Source organism: Medicago sativa, chromosome 4, assembly GCF_051527215.1.
Source record: "Medicago sativa cultivar Bolivia chromosome 4, Bolivia_mono, whole genome shotgun sequence".
Classification (NCBI taxonomy): Eukaryota; Viridiplantae; Streptophyta; class Magnoliopsida; order Fabales; family Fabaceae; genus Medicago; species Medicago sativa.
The window spans coordinates 80,423,711-80,442,855 of record NC_140752.1 but is presented as its reverse complement, the minus strand read 5'-3'; the positions used below and the strand labels follow the sequence as shown (position 1 = coordinate 80,442,855).

At 33.2% G+C, this 19,145-nt stretch overlaps 1 long non-coding RNA gene and 1 pseudogene across 1 annotated transcript; both read left to right on the top strand.

The window, feature by feature from the left end:
• The first annotated feature begins 2,611 nt into the window (after positions 1-2,611).
• Positions 2,612-4,298, top strand: LOC146932456 (uncharacterized). Its single transcript, XR_015008397.1, has 6 exons — positions 2,612-2,702; positions 2,943-3,103; positions 3,187-3,261; positions 3,428-3,514; positions 3,603-3,757; positions 4,034-4,298. It is a non-coding gene; the product is annotated as an uncharacterized LOC146932456 (long non-coding RNA).
• A 10,011-nt stretch (positions 4,299-14,309) lies between these two features.
• LOC146932455 (berberine bridge enzyme-like 17 pseudogene) lies at positions 14,310-16,281 on the top strand (annotated as a pseudogene).
• Positions 16,282-19,145: the final 2,864 nt, after the last annotated feature.

Genomic DNA, 19,145 nt, shown 5'->3' with positions numbered 1-19,145 from the left:
TACCCTTAGAACCCAGGTCAATGCGAGCACAAAGGTTCACTACTACTTCCTTTCCTTAGTGTTAGCACCAACACCTTGGATACCCTCTCTCTGAGTATCAGCTGCAGGCATAACATTCATATTATGTGACAGAACTGGAGGTGTAGTTTCTGCTTCTGAATTCAGGCAAACTTCTTGTGATACTAAGGTAGATGTGTTATCATGAGGAGCTATATGGCTCAGTATCTATCTTAGTGGGAATGTCATCTTGCTTGTCTGTCAAGGGACCATGATGAGGCTGTTCAGTTTGACCTCTCTGCACAATGCTCTTTCTTTTACCAAAGTCGGTTTTTTCTTTTACTTTTTTTTATATTCCTTTTTCAAATTTCACCAGTATGCAATATTTATTTATCTGATCTAGATCAATTTCGCAAATATGAGTAATAAATAAGGGTAAGTGAGATTCAAATCCTAAATAAGAGCTTATGAGTATTTAAAAAGAGAGTAAAAACCCTCTTAAAATCCTACGATATACGAGCTTATCAGTAAGTAAAAAATTATGTAATGAATATGTTTATTTAAGAGGATAAATAATGTTCTTCACTTTAACCATCATAACTTGAATCCACAATCCTTTGGGTGTAGATAAAGTGTTTAACCAACTAAGTTGCACTTTGCTATCAAGTTTATGAATATACTTGATTTGATTTTAAGTTTTTGGAAATCGATTTTGAAAAGAAATATAATGAGATTGATTTTCTAAATCTGTTGGATTTATTAATAAGTTTTAAGATTGTGTTTTTTTTAAATTTTCACTACAAGAAAAAACTAGATTTGCTATGGAAATTTGCTATAAACTGAATTGGTAGTTAATGTTAGATCAATTGACTACCATTTGGATACGCAGTCTCTAACTATTTAATTTTAATTTATTTTTGATAAGTCACACGTTGAAAATTTACTATTTTCTTTTTTTTCCTCAAAAAACAAAAAACGCCGAAACACACATCTTTCTCTCTCGCGCGTGCGATACAAACTCTTCTCTAACCTCTTTCTCTTCCGCGATTCATCATTCTCCCTTCACTCTCATCTGCACCAAACGCTCGAATGGAATCCTCTTCACTCTCAATCGATTGATTCTTCACATGTTTATTGGTTGATTGATCGATTCTGAATTCCATTCCTGATCCAAGTTTTCTCAAAATCGATTCGTGATTCCAAAATCGATTCTGAATCATTCTCCATTCTGAAGTCGCGCATTCCCTTTTGAATCTCTCGCAATTCCCTCTAAATCTCACAAATCAGCGGTATGTAGTTCCTCTGGATCTATTTTTCTTAATTTCAATTCAATTTTTCTGGTTTTGAACACATTAGGGTTTTGATTTTCTGATTCGATATTGTGCTTGTTTAGATTTGATATTTCTGATTTAATTACAAGTTGATTCTTAACTTTGATCACTGATTCTGAAATTCGATATTTCTAGCATGTATCGTATGCACTGCTCCAGCATGTATTGGACTGTTTGAGCATGTTTAGGCTTCATTGATCGAGCATGTAGATTCAACTTCAAATAGGTACTCTAGGTTATTTGATTTAAGCTTGGTTTCAGTTTATTATACTGTTTGATAGTGATATATTAATGTGTATGTTTATTGAATTTTTTGATTTTATAGAATTTTCTGTTTTAGGTTTCAGGACAGTGTTGATTCTTCTTGTTGCAAGAGTTTAGGGGAAGAGAGTAGAATTTCTCAAGCAGCTTCTTTCTGTAAGATTTAAGAGGAAGATAGTGTTGATTTCATATTTGTTTGTATACCTTTTTTTGTTGATTTTGGTGCTACATACTTCATTGTGAATATTGATTATGGTTTTACCATTTCAGGAGCACCATTTCCACATAGGTCATGGTTCTTTGTCTGTCATAGTACACATGTATCAAGATAATCCAGCTTTGATCCCTTATCTAGATTTAGCACGAAATTGTAAGTGAATTTTTGCCCTGATTGGATAAATAGATTAAATATGATTTTTAGATGAATCCATCGTTGTTATATTTATATCACTTCAAGTTTGTAATCATGCACCATGACGTCCGCAAACGAACTTGATAACTGGTCAATGTCTGTTTAGTTTTACCACTTCGCTTTTGTCATTTAAAAGTTTCATCAAAATATTCACTTTCTTGTAAACTAATATGCAGATCACTCCATCCGTGACATTTATAATGGTTCTGTTTGCCTTATCTCCTTGTCTTTTCAAGGCTTGGAAGAATCCACACAGCCACAAATGATTACTAGATGGATATCACATGTGTATACCTGTGGTTTTCTTTTTGGGTGGCATGTGCATGAGAAGGCATCGCTCCATTTTGTAATTCCACTAGCCTTTGTTGCAGCACAAACCCAGGAGGATGCAAAGCATTACTTTTTGTTGTCAATAGGTATGCTGCTAATACTCGTTAATTTGTTTGCTAACTTATAATGATTTCTTGTCAGTTACGAGTTTGAGGCCTGTCAAGAAAAAAAGAAGGGGGTTCTCATTCTTTGTTAAGTAAGTACAGCTTATTAGAATAATTATCTTTTATTTTAATTTCTATATTTTGGTTATATTAGGCTTTGAGTGGCATAAAGTAGGGGATAGCAGATGGATGATAAGCTAGTGGATTTGACATCTGATATTTGGTGTTATTGTAGTTTGCGCAGGAATGGGCAGAAACTATTGTTAGGTATACTATTAGTAGTCTCAATATCTTTGCTTATATATTCAGAGTCTGGTTTTTAATGAGGGTGGTGTATCTTATCAGGGTCTGTTAAATTTGTACCTATTGATTCATAATTTGGTCTGCAGTTAAGACTTTGAAATGTAACTCTGGAGGCTTTTTTAAAATGTGACTGGTAGTTATATGCTTGATTTTCCTAATTAATTAAAGTCGTCTCCTTGATTGTATCTTATTCTGTTGTTTTAGGTTAACGCCAGTTGCAGAACAGAGCCATCGTTCTGCTTCACTGTGCATATTAGAGCAACTTTAAAACTAAGACTATGGTTTGGTTTCAATGTGAAGATTGTGGATACAACCTCAAAAAACCTAAGTTACCCAATTACTTCTGATCTTGCTCCGCCAACAAGGTTCGTTCTTATTCAATTCATGTTCATTTCACATATTAATTAATTAAACGATGCTTAATTTTTCTGTTGTTTACGCGATGTAGCTTTCGTGCATTGACTGTGGACCAATGTTTGGCCGAGACACCATTCAGAACCACACACAGTGTATTACAGAAGCCGTGAGCCTCAAATTCTTATTCTCTTAATGAATCATTTTAATATATTGCCTCTATGCCTTGTGTTTTTTGCGAATGTCTGAATGTTAATTTATAGATTATAGATTATAGGGATGTTTTTACATCCGCATCAGCAGTTGATAATTTTAGCTAATTTATCATATTGTAGAACACAATGTGTAGGCCTGATGCAGAAGCGACAAATGAAATTACAGCTACTGAGTGTAATTTGATAGATTATAGAATCAAACACAAGGTATGCATTTGATAGATTTTACTTTTGTAATTGACTGAGTGTAACTTGAATTGACCGAGTGTAATTGACAGATTTTAGTTTTATTTAGATGATAGAGCATGTGACCGAAAAGGTGATATCTATACAAATAAAGAGTTTGGTTTGGGGTCACCTAAAGTACGTGTATGCAAAAACAAATTTGGTGTGTGAAGCTTGTGTAGCAGAGGAAGGAAATGTGACTTAGTAAACTCTGATAAGATGGAGGTAATTAACTAAAGTTATATTAACATCATATATATATTATTGATTGATAGTTAGATGCAATGCTGTATTATTATTGATTGTTGTTTAGTGTAAATAGTTCTTTATTTAATTTAATATTATTGATCGATAGTTAGATATGTCATATTGTAGTATTATTGATTGTTGATTAAATAATTCTTCTTTATTAGTGTAAATATTAACAAATGTTTCTTCTATCTTGCGTGCTGTCACTTTTAACAAGTGCTTCATTCTGTTTTGAAATATGGTTTTGTTCAGATTAATTGTGATCAAGTGGCCGCTGAAGTGCAGAAAATGCATAATCAAATTGAACAGTTGCAAGCTGATCCTTTTATTTTAGAGGCGATGCAAGTGGACCATTTGAGGAGATTCAGGTAACCAAGTTTACACTGATGAGCTAGACTCTCTCTATGGAGATTCCTGAGCCAAATGGTTAGGTTATGAGGTACACACCTTCCAATCCTTCTCAATTTCAAATTTGGCTCAGATTAATATATGTTGCTAAAAGAAATTTATAATGTTTCAAGATTTTATCCATACATGATATACGTCCACTCTTGTCCTTTTGCACTATTGCATGATATTATTTGTACTTGTTTCGTACTTTATCACCTGCCTTTTTTTGAAGGAGTTTCTGTAACATGTTCTATTTCAATTTCAATTATTGCTTAGGCTGATTTGGATATTCTGCATGAATTTTCAAGGAAGTTCCCTAGTCTTGGTTCCAACGAATAATATCTTGAGACTAAGGTCAATAGGACTGATGCTATGGTCAAATTCTAGCTTAAGAAAGTGCTCTGCATGGGAGTAGCTAATGGCAATGTCTTCTCGAGGTTACTATGTATTAGAGCATTGATAATAGTTTTTATTTGTGTTTTACCTCTGAAAACTTTATCTCTCTGACTTTACTAAAACATGTCTTCTGAAATTAATTTGAAATAGCCGCAAAAGGTGATCTATAGTTTCAAATTTATGTATTTGTTTAGGATTGGTTATGGATAGGCATTAAATTTGGTATATTCTAATTTTAAAATTTTGCTATAGATTTGCTGCGAAATTGCTATGAAATGTCCTCAGTTTTATTGCTGTAGATTTGTTGCGAAATTGCTTTGAGAAGTCATAGTTATGTTGCTGCGGAAAATTTATTTTGATTGCTTTTTTGCTAATATAGTTGGAGAATCCATGTATTAAAATGATTTGCTTTTTATTTTGAGAATCCATGTATTAAAATGATTTGCTAATATATTAGTTTGAGAATCCATGTATTAAAATGATTTGCTAATATAGTTGGAGAATCCATGTATTAAAATGATTTATTTGGAGAATCCATGTATTCCATGAATGACCAAAAGTTGGAGAATCTATAAAAAAGCATTTTTATGCATATTGCAAGAACCAAAATCCATTGCTTTGAGATTCTCCAACTTTTGGTCATTCATGGAATCTGGCCATGCAAAATCCTTGATGTGGTACACTGTATCATGGTTTTTTTTTTTTTGAAATATTTGAATCAACATTTTAAAGTTCTTTTTTAATAAAACTCCAATTTAATCTTTAAATTAAAATTGTCTCCAATTCAACCCTTAAATTATGTAATTATAATAAATGGTGCCTAAATTATATGAAATTTGTCGATTTAGTCTCTCTGCCTTTGGAAGGGATCAATTTGCTTGAATTTCTTTCCCCCTACAAACATAAGTTAAGAAAAGAAAACAAATCTAGAAACACAACCATTTTCATCCCTTCTTCCAGTGGCGGAGCCACGTGAGGACATGGGTTGGCCATGGCCTACCCATTAATTTATGGAAATTACTATATTGCCCTTGAATTAAGTTGATTATTACAAACATGTCACTGTATTTTTCTTCTCCTGCGCGTATCTTCTCCTCTTGGGAATGGAGAGAATGGTGAACCTCCATCACCAGCCGTCAAGCACGCCGCGACCGGCAATGCTTCCATCTTGTAGAACTCGAATTCTCCATCTCCTCTCTCAGTCTCTGCATCGATCTCTAATCTTTGATTCTTCATTTGTCTCAATCTCTCCACAAACCCTAAATGAGTAACTGTAAGGGTATCTTTCATTCTTCATATGATTTATAATGATACTACTTCAAATTCCTTTTATTTGTTAATGAATTTGATTTGGTTTCAAACTTCAATTTTTCCCATAACCCTAATCAAAATAAAAAGGAAAAGGGAAGGGAAATATAAACTGAAATTGAACCTGTGAAGATACATAAGTTGAAATTGAAACTGAAGAAATTAAATTTTTGTTACATTATGGCATGTGAAAATGAAAACAAAAAAAAAAGTTTTGGGATTATGTTGTTGAATGGTTTATGTTATTTGGTGTTCCAGCAATTATTCTAAACTCTCCTATATACCATTCAATATATATTCAATTGAAATTGTGAATATATATTGGTTGAAATTGAAACTGAGCAAATTGTTATTTTTTGTTATTATGCTGTTGAATCGTTTATGCACAATGGTTTTGTTAGTGTCTACTCTTTACATTGTTCATGCAATTGTCTTTCTTCTACTGTTGAAATGGTCTTATTCAAGCTGCAAAATGACTGGATAAGTAATTAACCAATGTATCTCATATATTTAGTGGTTCACTTGAATAGGATTCTCTAATTTTTTTTTTTTTGTGGGTAAAATAGGATTCTCTATTTCTTATTTGTCAATTATTTCTTATTTCTTAGCACAGATTATATTATTTTTATAAATTTGTTTCTTTGCAACATCCAAAAATAATTCATTTTTTAAGAGGAAGACCGACGATATTGAATATGAAGTTATAATTTTTTCATCTGGTCCAGAACAATTTTGTGTTTGGCGGCCATCCCAAACTTTTTTGTCTGACTCCGCCACTGCCTTCTTCTTCATCATCTTCATCCTCTACAAACCTAATAATCTTCAAATTAATATTTTTTTTCTTAAGATTTGTTAAGGTATTTTAATCTCCATTTCTTCTTCCCCATTTCATAAAAGCTAAAGGCCCTAAAAATTGAATAAACATGTTGAATGTTAAAATTGACATTGAGCAGAAGCTCAACTGAATTATTTCTGCATTGTACATTTATTGTGAAAATGTCACTTCCACTTTGAAAGGCAGAGAATCCAAATCTATGTGTGTCATGTATATTCTTTCTAGACGCCCCATTTTGGTCGAGGTTTCTTGTTTTTTTTTCTTCTTTACAGCAAAACCACCGTCTACTTTATGTTATCTTCAATCTTATATTTTGTGATTAATTAATCTGCAGAGTTAATAAAAGCAACAATTGAGTCAAATATCTCTGTATATGAAAAAATGACATGCTGAGTAATTTTCCATTAAAAAAATTCTAAGTAATTAAAAATACACCCCGATATGAAAAGTATAATCGGTTTAAGAAAAAAGTGATGGAGAATGCTACCTCTAGTCACCCCATCACTATATAAATTGCACAGTGAGTATAAATCGCATACAACTTAAAGTTATCAAGGCATAAATTGCATAAACTTAATCTATGGTTAAAGTATAAATTCCATAACTTAAAGAAGGTGATCGGTCACACGGCTGTTCAAAACCGGTTACTGCACGTGTGAATGAAGAGGGGAGAGGGTTTGTTGGATAATAAACTTGATTTGGTCCATTGGACTAATCAAGTGTTAGGCCCAATTAGATAATAAATGGTGTAGCCCCTAGAAAGTTCTAGAGTCATGTAGAACTAGGTTGGTAGAAATATCATTGAGAGAAGTGTGTAGAACTCTCATGTATGTAGTTGAGAGAAGTGTGTAGAACTCTCTCTTGAAGTGTGTAGAACTTTCTATTGAAGTGTGTAGAGAGTTATCATAGGATGTGTCTAGAACTCTCCCTTAGAGATGAGACTATAAAAAGGAGAGAGCTTGTCATTTCTAAAGCAAGCAAATAAGAATCAAAGTACCCTCTCTAAGTAATAAAATAGTTCTTCTCTCAAATATTCTCTCCACCTAAATTCCTCACAAAGTTCTCAATATAACCTTCTCCTCTTCCAACAGGGTTAGTGTGCATAATGCATCTATGTCAGATGTGCAATGGGCACAAAAAGGGAAAGTTGGAGAGGTTAAGGATGATTTTCTATGATCTCATCAATGCAGCAACGCTGTTGGGGGAAAGAAGGTGTTTCTTTATTCTCAAAATGATGCAATTATCTTTTTCAGTCTATTCTTTGAAAATCTGTCGGAGTGCCACCCAAAGGTTTCTAACTCGAAGATAATAGTTTGGTTGGGTATGTACGGGGTTCCTATTCACGTCTGGTACAAGGATTTTGTTTAACAAGATTCTTTCAGTTACGGGTGTATCTTGTTGATCGATTCATGTATATGGCGAACAAGTCTTGTCTTGATTTTGCAAGAATTTATTTTCAAACTCCGAACATGGTTTCAAATTGCTTGTGATATTTGTAAGCCATATTATTACTGACACAGAGTCTGATAATGGGTCTTATGTTTCTGTGGTTTTGGACATTGATGGTAGTAAGGTAGCTTTCGTTGTTAAGGAGTTGAATGATGATTCGACAAAGTGGGAACATGCGGAATATCAGTCCATGCTGCATGCAAATGGGAATAACGTTGGTTTTGATAGTAATAATAATAAAGTTCACTCAATTCTCCATTCTCAGCCTTTTGGTAGTTTTGTTCAAAATGAAGTGAGGACCAATGTGAAGGATATCTCTAATGGTGATGGTATGGAGGTGGTTTTGCCTGAGAAAAATATTGGCTGGTTCATGTTTGCGTTGGTGTATGAAAGGAGGGTAACGAGGTTGACTTGCAAACATCGGTGGGTGCAATTGAGTCTAGCGGTAGTAGAAATGTGGCGCTAGTGGGTCAGCAATATGTAAGCTCTTGTGGGGTTGTGGAGGTTGGATTGTTAGTGTCGACGAGCAATGGAAATTTCTCTTGTACTAATGATATGGGGTGGAAGTCTGATATGTTAGACCAGTTACTAGTGGGTTGACACAAGGTTTTTAAAACTTTTTCTCTTCATGCCATTGGTTCAGGAGTCAATATAAGGAAAGTTGGTTTGAATTGTTTTTCTTCCCTTCCTTTGGGTCGTACCGATGTGGGTTGAATTGTTCTCTTCCCTCTTCTTAAAGAAAATATGCCTTTACTCTTTGAGTTAGGAGATGGGAAAATTGTGAAGGAGGCCAATGGTGTTAGTCGAAAGAGTTTGTGTTTAAGCTTGAAGAGAACTTTATGCGATAGCTCATTTTTTTGACAAAAATGCTCGTAGAAGGTTTCATAATGTTGTTGTTTTTCCTTTCAAGACTTCTAGGCTATCACTATTAGAAATAAAAATTATGCTTAAGGAATCGAACAAGGGTTGGACGATGTGGGTAACCCCTATAATAAAGTAAGTTTTGGCCTTTATGATATTTCTAGTGACTGGAATAACCGGGTTATATTACATGATAAAGCTGAAGTTTTTGTTGATGATTTGTAGGGGTTAGGTAAGGCAATTGGAGTTAACTACAAGGAAGATACAAGAATTTAATTACTAAAGAAATTTTTTAGGTTGAAGGAAGGGGAGGAAGTTGGATGCCCATGTGGAAGAGGGTCATATGGTGGTTAATTAGAGCTGGTGGATTAGTTTTCTTGTGGGTGTTGGATGTTCGCAATGAAGATTATTTATTATAATGTTAGAGGGTTGGGGGAGTGGCTAAGAAAAATGAGGTCTTAAGCTTGATTAGAGGAAAAATGCCAGATATTGAGTGTATTCAAGAGACAAAGTTAGAAAGGATTGATGATTTTATCGGTGCATTACTTTGGAGTTCCAATAATTTTAACTTTGTTGATTAGGCCCTCAGTGGGAGCTGTTGGAGGTATTCTTACGATCTGAGGCAGTGACGGTAGGTGTTTCGAGTATCTTTGAATATGTTCTTGTAATTGATGTTAGGTTCAAGAGATATCATTTTCCTTTACTGCTGGCTAATATGTATGCACCTTGTGATGTGAGGGAGAAAAAGGCTCTGTGGAAAAAATTAAGTAGCTTCATTCTTAATCAGGGCAACTCTAATTGGTGTGTTTGATGGGATTTTAACTCGGTTTATTTGGAGAAAGAAATAAGAAGTAGAAGGACGGTGTCGATGGTAGATAATGTTGATTTCTTTAACTCATTTAGTGAAGACTCTCATTTGGTGGATTTATCATTGAATGGGAGACGTTTCACTTTGTATAGCAGAGATGAGTTGTCTATGAGTGGTCGGATAGGTTTTTTTTGTTGTTGAAAGAGCTGAGTTCATGTTGGTTTAACTGTTCTCAAGTAGCTTTGCAGTGTGACTTGTCAAATCATTGCCCTCTTATGTTGTCTGCTGGTGATGAAAACCAAGGACCTAAGTCATTTCATATGCTAAAATGTTGGAAGGAATTTCCAACCTACGATGAATTTTTTAGGGAAAAGTGGAGGTCTTTTGATGTCAAAGGATATGGTGTCTTTGTTTTAAAGAAGTTGAACATTCAAGTGTAGTATGAGAGAACGGAATTCGGCTCATAGCTCCAATATTGACGACGAAATTGCAGAGCCTAAGGATCGGTTGCTACAACTTGATAAAATGAGGTAAGAGGTGGGATTAGATGATTCTGAACGCGAGGATTTGCATTCCAAATTTTTCGTGGTTTTATCTCTTTCCTAAATTTAGTGTAGTATGCAATGGAAAAATGTGCATATTCTTTTGTTAAAAGAGGGAGATGCTAGCTCAAAATCCTTTCATGGTGTGATGTCTAGTTTGAGGCTGTGTAATATTAATACAAGCGTTGAAGTTAATCCAAGTCAAATGACCCTCAACATTTGATTCAGAAAATTCCGTTGGAAGATTTTCTAATGGGCCTAAAAAATTTCATTGAAAGATTTTCTAATGGGTTGAAATATTTCACTTTGTTTCAAGTCAATGGTAGGCTAATTATACAAAACTCAGTTATTTGGGTAGGACTCCTTCCAATTGTGTATCATACAACTCTCGAATATTATTTAGTTGAGTGAATAACTCCTTATTCTAATCCATCATATGAATTGTTTCATAACTCCTGCTTCTAAACTTAAATTATCTTATTATAATTAGTTAAGTTAGACAAAAAAAATAGAAGTTGGATTTTACAATTATCCCATCACACCTTAATAGTATATAAATGCATCCCACGGTAGGAGAAACATACATTATTCGATATTAGTCTTGATGAGTGCTAGATTTTAGAAAGAATTTCAACTTAATATTTACATTTCTTACTAGCATATAAAATGTACCTTGTGATGGGTGAAACTTGCATTTTAGATACATTAGTCTTGATAAGTATTTTGAAGATTTTAATTAGTTGATCTCACCAAGTATCTCATACAAAAGTCTCACAACATACAAATATATATACACTCACAACTTAAAACATATAAAACAATTATATAAAGTATACAAACAAACAACCTATATATCATGCAAAATGTAAAATATTAGGTAATATGGGTATGACCATCTAACGCATGAAACTAAACTAAAATAATTAAAACTCTTCGGTCTTTGAGTTGGATTGTCAAGTTACTTCATTGACGTCCTTGTTTGACGTTGCCTCCCATCATCACGAGCAATTTACGATTATTTGACATAAATATAAATAAAATAAATAAATGTGACGACATTCAAGCCACGATTACAAATAAATCACGACATGCATGTAATTTTATAATTAATTAAACAAACTAAAAAACAAATATACTAAAGCCATAACTACACACCCCTAATAATTATATCAGATATCGCATATCAAGCTAATTAACATATTTAGGCCTTCCTTAAAAAAAAATTATTTCAGGCCATACGACTATACCACGTTGCCAGATAAAACCATATGCGACCATTATTTGAGATGTTCGCTTTCAGTTACCAAATCAAATAGTAAAGGAATGTTGTCTAATGCTCTTGAAAGCACAGACAGAGAATATCCAAATCAAATCAAATAGCTAAAACCAAATCGCCTTTAATTGCTAAACAAATCACAATTGATTATGCGTCAATTTTTTTTTTTTTTTGTGATAGTATTCAATTGACAATTCAACTCCAAAATTCTTCAAAAAAAAAAAAAAATTCAATTCCAAAATTGTTCTGAATAAACAAGTAAACAACCGTTGTTTTCTGTACCCCAAAAAAAAATTGCTTTGGAAAACCAATTAAAAAAATAATGCCGAGAAAAAAACAGAACTGTAAGTTAAAAGATAGGGAAATGTTAATCGGTGCCTCGGGACACTGGTTAAGGAGTTATAAAAGCAAACATTTCCTTAGAAATTGTGTATTCTATGTTTTAAAAGTTAACAAATTATCTCTTTTCAATGCAAATTATAACTTTTATTTCTACTTTTAATTCCTTAACAAGACCCTTTAAGATATAATCCATATCTTAAATATTTTGCGAAGTATTGGATTGATCATGAATTAAAAGGCAAATCCTGACATGATGATTTTGTTTTATGTAACAAACAACTACTCCCTCCCTTTCAAAATTAGTGTCGCTTTAGCCAAAAAAATTGTTTCAAAATGAATGTCACTTTCAGTTTCCAATGCAATAATAACTTTTTCTTTTCAATTGTACCCTTCAATTAATACTCTGCACACTACTTCCAAAGTATTACTTTTAAAACTAACCAATAGTTAATAAGGATAATTTGGTAAAATAACCATTCTTTTTCTTTTAATCATTGCATTTCTTAATATGTGTGTAAACACCTAAAACGACACTCATTTTGAAATGGAGGGAGTAGTTTTGTGAGCAAGGTTGATAGAGATACCGTATAACGAAGCATTTTCCAAAGAGTTTTGAGACGCAGTTCAATTTGATGTATTTTGGAGAGGATTCTAACTCATATACAAAAAATAAATAAAAATTGAATCCAATTCAAAAGGAAAACCCAATATCTCGTACCAAGTTTGTTATGCAATATCATATATTCACATGATGACAGTATTGAATTCACTAATTCTAAATCGGTAAACAATCATAACCGGATATCAGCAAATCAATTTAATCTAAATTCGTCAGATTTACCAAAACAAGAAGACTAACGTACTTTACTCACCAAGAACATAACAATATCCGACAATTGAATCACATTCAAACTCGTGTAGGCTAAAAAGTACATATGGTATTCAAATAGATAGATGCATATAACTATGAATATAGCATCATATAAACATCTTTATTCATAAATCTAAATTCAAATTTAATGATTTAATCCGAATCATAAGTTCTGTTGCCACCGTGGAGTTTAAAAGGGGTTATTGAAAAGAAAAAAATTAAATCTAGAACAATCTCACAAAACGGATCTTGATTAGGGGGTGTATTAGATTAGTTCATTATAAAAAAATATTTTGTTATTCGATCAAGCTATCAATTTGAATGAATGAATATTTTTTTTTAACAAAAAAACATAAATAAATCTTGTGATATTCAACGCAACGAAATCTAAAGTTGTTCTGGACTTGCCAAAGATCAATCCTATGATGAGACATGGACCCAGAAGTCCACCTGACCAAGGCGCATTGCTTGAGGGAGCACACCAACAACGATGCACGTCGTCCCACTGAAGCATTCCCACGTGCATCAGACATCGTACACGTGTCCTCCAACGGCCTCCTGATGATGCGCCGCATCTCACGGAGATGGTTATTCTTACACACGCCTATACAAGGATGACTTAGCTTCACCCAAATGTATGATTCCTTTTTCCCACGCTTTTCACACATTCCATCTCATTTTCCATACCGACTTGAGCATTGAAGTGCTAAAGTGTCTGCAGGCACCTTTCGTCCCACCGCGAAGACACGTTGCCACCGTACCGGAACATTTTCCGCCACCGTTGCCTCCATCAGTTCCTCATCGGACGAATCAAAAGGTATTCAATTGAGATTCCTCACTTCAAAAATGTCTTTTGATATTTAAAAGTATACAGCTTTTAAAGGATTTCAAGGATCTTACTAAAAATCTACTTTTCATACTTCTTCAAAGACTTCTTTTTTTAGTTAAAACTAGACGTAATACACTCCTTCAACAATCTTACTAAAAACTTCGAGACTTTTCATACTTAAATTATTTTGAAAAAAGTGAGTCAGGTAGCCACATCGTTAAAAAAAAAATTTGTTGACTATGCATGGTACCTCAACATTTTCAAATGATCAAATTTTAGGAAGGGCTACAAGTTAAAAAATCTTAAATGATATAGATAAAATCTAAAATAATATTTGCATATACTAAAATTGGACTGCCCCGTTTGGAAGTTATTTATGAATGTTTGATTTTGTTTTAAATTTTTGGTAACTGGTTCTGAAAGGGAATGATATTGGCTGGTTATTTTCTATTTTATTGGACTTTATTTAGTAAATTTTCAGATTTTATTTAGCATAAGTGCTATACATAGCGACAACAGTTGTCCCGAATTAAAAACAAGCCAATGAGAAAGTTGTGTTGAGCGGATTTCATGGGAGATGGGGACAAAAAGATGGAAATCATGAGATAATAGGTAAGCTGCATACATGCCACAGTGTATCGTGAAACTTTCGCCTGCCACTTTTTCGCTTTAAATAGCATTTTTCTTTATGTAGTTAACAAGTAGAGGATGCATCAATATATTTAGAGTGCAATGTTGCACAATGAGATGCACAACAAATACAAACCACATTGTTCTATTCCACGTAAACTATGAGGATTTTGTTTTTTCTCTTGACAACCATAACAATTGTCTTGTCTATTTCAACAACAACATCACAATCTCCCATTCAAAATTTTCTCACTTGTTTTTCTAATTATTCTCAATCTTTGAATTCTCATGTTTCTGACATCATTTACACTCAAAATAACACCTCATTCTTAACCATCCTCAACAAGAAAATACATAACAAGAGATTCAAAACAGCAACAACACCAAAACCTTTGGCAATTATAACAGTAAAGGATAGTTCCCATGTCCAAGTAACAGTTAAATGTGCCAAAAGTAACAACATTCAGATCAGAATTCGAAGTGGAGGACACGACTACGAAGGTTTATCATATGTATCAGACGTGCCTTATGTTATAATTGACTTGCTTCATCTCAATTCAATTGATGTCAATTTAGAAGAAGAAACTGCATGGGTTGAATCAGGTGCAATACTTGGTAAGATTTATTATACGATTGCAATGAAAAATAACTCTCTTGCTTTCCCATCTGGGGTATGTTTTTCAGTAGGGGCTGGTGGCCAATTATCTAGTGCTGGGTATGGAAACTTAATGAGAAAATTTGGTCTTTCTATTGATAATACCATTGACGCAAAAATTGTTGATGTCAATGGTAATATCCTTGATAGAAAATCAATGGGAGAAGATCTTTTTTGGGCTATTAGAGGTGGTGGTGGTTCTAGTTTTGGTGTTATTCTTTCATGGAAACTCAAATTGATTCAAGTAACTCCAGAAGTTACTGTTTTTAATGTGAAAAGGAATGTGAATGAAGATGTGACCGATGTTTTTTACAAATGGCAATTAATTGCACCAAAATTGCATAAAGATCTTTTTATTAGAGCGCAACCTAATGTTGTTCGAATTGGTCAACAGGGTGAAAAAGTAGTGCAAGTTAGTTTCATTGGTCAATTTTTGGGGACAATTGAAAGACTTTTACCTTTGATCAATGAGAGTTTCCCTGAATTAGGTTTAAAGAAAAGCGATTGCTCTTCAATGTCTTGGATTAATTCCACTTTTTTTTGGTATGGTAAGCCAACTGATACTCCTCTTGAAGCTTTATTGGATGAACCAAAAGATCCTAAACCAGTTTATTTCAAAGGTAAGTCAGATTATGTGAAGAAACCGATTCCAAGGGAGGCTTTAGAGTCTATATGGAAATTGATGATTGAAGGTGAGACTTTGTTGATGCAATGGAATCCTTACGGTGGAAGGATGGAAGAGATACTGCCATCAGAAACACCATTTCCACATAGAGCAGGGAACTTGTTCATGATTCAATACTTTAATTCTTGGATAGAAGAATCTCCCGAGGCTATTGAACGTCATGTGAATTTTTCAAGATTGTTTTATGAATTCATGACACCCTATGTTTCGAATTCTCCAAGGGAAGCATTCCTCAATTATAGGGATGTTGATATTGGTGCCAATCATCCAAGTAATGTAACAAAAATTGATGTTGCTAAAACTTATGGAAGCAAGTATTTTAAGGAGAATTTTGAAAGATTAATTAGTGTGAAAACTAATGTTGATCCTGAGAATTTTTTTAGACACGAACAGAGTATACCTACTAGGTTAAAGGAAGTGAGAGGAAAGATTGTTAAAGGAAAGAAAGTTAAAGGAAAGAAAGTGAGAGGAAAGATTGTTAAAGGAAAGAAAATAAGAGGAAAGTAAATAGAAAATGAGATGATTTGATGGTTGTTTGGTTATAATGAAAGTGAAAAGAAAATGGAAGGAAAGAATAAGCTATATTTTGTAAATGACATTTATACCCATTCATAAAAATGATATATAGCATACATTATATAGCATACCAATAATGTATACATATAAATTATTTGCCACACCTAATACTTTTCGGTACTGACAGATATATAGCTATTATATATTATTAGTAAAAAACAATTATATATCATAAACTCAATTAATATATGTGTGCGCTATATATATATATATATATATATATATATATATATATATATATATATATATATATATATATATATATATATATATATATATATATATATTATAAAAAAAGGTGGTAGCTTTTGTGTCTTTTCAATAAAAATACACGTTCCGCAACCTTTCTCTCTAATTTGGAGAGGATTGTTTTTTGTTGTGGGATCCATGAGAAAGCTTCTTTCCTTCCTTGGTTATAATCAAACCAAACGATGGAAGCACAAAATTTAAAAAACTTTATTTTCTCTTAGGTCCCCTTCCTTCCACAATCTATGGTTCCAAACGTACCCTTAAGGTGAGTTTGGTTGTGAGAAGAAAGTGAGAAGAGAGAAATAGGTAAGAGAGTTTGAGAAAAGAGAAATAGATGAGAAATATAGTAGTTTTAATGGGTTGTTTGATATAAGAGAAAGAAGAGAGAAATTGAAGAGAAAGAGATGCTACTATTTTTTGAAAAGACAAAAATATCCTCAAATAGAAAAACATATAATTTATGATTAATTAAGTTGTTTTTTGTACAAATATCCTCAAATAGAAACAACATATAATTTATGATTAATTAAGTTGTTTTTTGTACAAATTAAATTAAACAACATATCATTTGGTTTTTCACTTTTTAAATAAGGGTTAATTAAGTAAATGGTCCCTATAAATATTCAAAATTTTGTTTTTAGTCCCTGCAAAGTAAAATCACACTTTTTAGTCCCTATAAAATTTTCCGTCAGCATTTTTAGTCCCTATAAAAAATTTCCATCATCATTTTTAGTCCATGTCAAAAAATTTCGTCAACATTTTTGGTACCTAAAATGCTTAAGGAAAATGTCACAGGGACTAAAAAGTGTGATTTTATTTTATAGGGACTAAAAACAAAATTCTGAATATTTATAGGGACCATTTACTTAATTAACCCTTTAAATAAATATTCAATAACAATTTCTATTATCCCCGTACCATAACATTTTCTCAAATACACATGGCCTAAGCACTAGTAACAGTTTCCATTTTCATATGCATGTTTCTTTGTCTTTTACGACACAATGGAGGGATAAAATTGGAAAAGGCACAAAAGATATATCTCTCGCGTGTTTCTTCATTGATGTGGGGAGACTCTAAAAAGTGTGGGGTCCACATGTTCTAACTCTCTCTTCCCACTTTCTAACCTCCACCAAACAAGAGAAGTGTTGTATTTCTCTTCAACTTCTCTCTCTTCAACCTCTCTCTCTCTCTCTCTCTCTCTCTCTCTCTCTCTCTCTCTCTCTCTCTCTCCCCCTCTCTCTCTCCCCTTTTTCTCCTCTACCAAACAGACCGTTAGTGTTGAAGTAGCAATAAACGTCACAAGAAAGGGGGGGTTTGAATTGTGACCCTTTTAAAAATTATTCCTGAAAGTTAAGTTTGGATTTATATACTCAAGAATGTTCTTGGTGTACGTTAGTTCAACAAGTTTAGAGTATATAACAATTTAATCAAAACAGAATGTTCTAAAGAATGATTATAAGCAGAATGAGAAAAATGATGTTAAGTTAAAATATAAGTTTATTTTAACAAAGACTAGAATGTTCTGGAGAATGATGACAGAATGATAAAACAATATTATATGCTGATTTTAAACCTTAGTTAAATATTTAAGTAAATGTTTTATCTTGGACCAGAATGTTCTGGAGATTAATGTAAGTGTGATAAAGTGTGTGTGTTGTGCAACTTTAAATAAAGAGAGAGAGAAAGAAGAATAACACAGGAGAGTTATCCTGGTTCACCAAACCCGGCTACTTCCAGTCCCCACACCTCGTGTGAGATTATCCACTATAGTTTTCTTGCTAACAGAAACTTCTGACTAGCACTATAAGATCTTGATCACACCAGATCAGTCCGTTACACCTGTATTATCAACCTCAGCAGGCTTCTACAATTCTTTGCGCACTAGCAAAAGAAAGGTTGGAATTTTCTACCTCAAACTATTAAGCCCAATAGACTTGAGAAGAATACAACACACTTTGTATAATGAGATTTGTGTGGATCAAATAAAATACTCAACTCGTAGTTTGAGTTTTACAATAGCAAATTCGAAAGAGAAGATCCAAGAGATATAGTGAGAGAGCTTGGAATTTGCTTTGTTTGCGAAGAGCTTTGTTTGTAGTGATGATTTTCACTTAGAGAGATATTAGCTTGCAAAACTCTTGCTTATAACCTTCAAAGGCCCTTGTATTTATAGGTGAGGAGTGTCTTGGTGATCAAGGGAGAAAATAGAGCTGTTGGACACGTTTTTGATAGCTGTCCAAAGACTCAATTGATTTCTCTTTTCTTCTTTAAAATAGCCAGAACGTTCTCAGAATGTTCTGTATGAACAGCCTGGCTTTTACAGCACTGTTGCTTGCTTGCGCATGAGATAACCAGCTGTTATGAGCTGTATAACTTGTTGCCCAATGCAGATGATGTCATTGTCCTTTGTTTTAGTGATGTCATGCTTTAAGCCATGTGCATTTTTTCTTTAATGGGCTTCTTGGATCCAAATGGGTCGAACCCTTTTCCTAAGGCCCAAGAGACATTTATTAAATGCTATTTTGCCATGCTTTCTTGCTGTGCAGACTTGTTCACTTTTGATGTACTGTTTCATTTTCATCGTATTTGCCAGAACGTTCTCAGATTGTTCTCATGAAACAAATTCTCACAAAATGAATTAGTAGATAACAAGATTAAA